Source organism: Homarus americanus, unplaced genomic scaffold (genome assembly GCF_018991925.1).
Source record: "Homarus americanus isolate GMGI-L3 unplaced genomic scaffold, GMGI_Hamer_2.0 scaffold11616, whole genome shotgun sequence".
Taxonomy (NCBI): domain Eukaryota; kingdom Metazoa; phylum Arthropoda; class Malacostraca; order Decapoda; family Nephropidae; genus Homarus; species Homarus americanus.
The window spans coordinates 1-2,302 of NW_024747320.1; the positions used below are offsets into that span (position 1 = coordinate 1).

General features: G+C 54.3%; 1 non-coding gene across 1 annotated transcript; it reads right to left on the bottom strand.

Annotated features, from left to right (window-relative positions):
* Window positions 1-1,604: 1,604 nt before the first annotated feature.
* Window positions 1,605-1,768, bottom strand: LOC121879553. Its single transcript, XR_006091366.1, has one exon. It is a non-coding gene; the product is annotated as a 5.8S ribosomal RNA (ribosomal RNA).
* Between the last annotated feature and the right edge of the window lie 534 nt (window positions 1,769-2,302).

A 2,302-nucleotide genomic window follows, 5' to 3' on the forward strand; every position in this document is an offset into this window, starting at 1 on the left:
ACCCCACCCAGCCGACAGCCGACGAGCTGAATCCCCTCAGTTCGACCTTCGAGTTTCCACCCGTTTGGCTCTTAACGGTTTCACGTACTCTTGAACTCTCTCTTCAAAGTTCTTTTCAACTTTCCCTCACGGTACTTGTTCGCTATCGGTCTCGTGGTCATATTTAGCCTTAGATGGAGTTTACCACCTGCTTTGGGCTGCACTTTCAAGCAACCCGACTCTACAGAGAGGCCCTTTCCGACCGCCCCATCTGTACCCTCACGGGCGCCGCCATACGGGCCTGTCACCCTCCATGGGCAGTGGCCGCTTTCAAGCTTGACTTAGACGGTATGGGACGGCGTGCTGGACCCTCTGAAACGCAACACCCCTCGTGCCCGAAGACATCGAGGTTATGCGCTGGGCTTTTCCCGGTTCAGTCGCCCTTACTAAGGGAATCCCTGTTGGTTTCTTTTCCTCCGCTTATTAATATGCTTAAATTTGGCGGGTAGCTCTCTCCTACTACGAGGTCGATCGTGGTCTCATCATCCTTAGGGGGAACAATTTCCCCAACCACGAAGCGGAAGACGCTCTGCCACCGACTTTCTTCACCACCGACATTACCAGGCAGGAAGGTTTGAGGGGCTTGTCGCGGGGGTACCAGCGGCCATGGCGCCGGCACTCCCACCCCTGACTCCGTTCCTTCTCATTGAGTGGTAAATAGCCAGTAGGAAAAGTGTTCCAGCAGAACATCTCTCGCAGAGTCATATACACACACAGTTTTAATGCATATACGCTCGTGTTCCGCCCTTACTCGGCCGCACCTTTGCCGCTTAAACTTTGACCTCTTTCCCCGTTCCCGCATGCCACAGCAGTGGCACTTGTTTATCCGGAGAAAGAGAGCGAGAGTCGCAGTATTAATTGGCGTGAGCGGCCTTTCCGGCTGCAGAACTAGTGCTCTATCCCGGCGAGCGCCATTATGAGGCGCAACACCGTCTTTAACGCGTTTAGAGAGAACTCCCCCTGCCTCCCTCCCAGTCATGAGATAGACGTGGACTCGTGGCGAACTCTCAAAGAGAACGCCCACACCGCGTCTGACCGTGGGAGAGGGTGGAGGAGCGCGTGAGGAAGAGCACGGCGTCACCCAAGCATTCTCATCTCTCTGCCTGCACCACTACATGGTAGACTGCAGGCCCAGGCGCACTCATCAATTTAGGTTCCACTGCAATGCATGCCAAGCACTCTTTTCGAGGTGATAGACGAAATTCCGGCGGGGCTTACTTAAAAGATATCCGACATGGTTTCGTTTCCTCTTCGTGGGATGGAGTGCCTCTTAGAACATGTGCAGCATCAGCCATGAGCGGCCGACGGCCATTCGTGTCTCTGTGGACAGCAGGCAAAAGAGCGCCTCCAGTTATTTGCGAGAGCGACAACTGTCGCTTTGTTGTGGTTGAATGTGGGTGCGCCAAGTCCATGGACTTGCTAGTGATAGGCTTGTTTTTAAGGGCACGCCTCGCGCAAGGCGCGGGCGATTAAACCCCAAGGCGGAAGCTCGGTTCGGGTTACCCTCGTGTCGGGGAGACAGTCAGCAGGCACGGAACTCACAGCAACCGATGGATGTATATTTCCGACCCTCGTAGAGGAGTGGTGGCGACAAGCTCATATGGCTGCCGCCGCCGCAATATGCGTTCAACTTGTCGATGTATCTGGTATTCTTGCGATTCACATACCGACACGCAGTTTGCTGCAGTCTTCATCGACCCACGAGCCGAGTGATCCCCCGTTAAGAGTTGTGTATTTGCCATTTGGTCTTTTTGCGACTAACCATCACAGGTCGAGTCTCAATGAAAGGGTTTGACAGACATAGCCCAAGTTTGTGGTTTGGGTTTGGCCGGACGGCTTGTTGTTGTTTTTTGACACTTGAATTTCACTCTTTTGGGTCAAGAGGCTTATTCGCCGGTAGTAAGGAACGGACGGGCAGCCGTCCAAAGCCCCGTCCGTCCTCCTCCTCCGGTCTTCGCGCTCTCGCCCGAGTGTGGTCCACCTACAGCGTGGTGGTACCTATTTTTGGTGCGGGGGCCGGGATTGTCCTCTTTCGCTGCTGGAGTTGCCAGAGCAGAGCCCGAGACCGCCCAAATCAGGAGAGTAGTAGTAGTAGTTTTAAGAGCGCCCCGTTCTCTTTCTCTCTGTTAATGATCCTTCCGCAGGTTCACCCACGGAAACCTTGTTACGACTTTTACTTCCTCTAAATGATCAAGTTTGGACATCTTTCCGTCAGCTCGAGGCGACGACCCCAGAAAACCCTCGCGGGCAACGGGGCCGACAA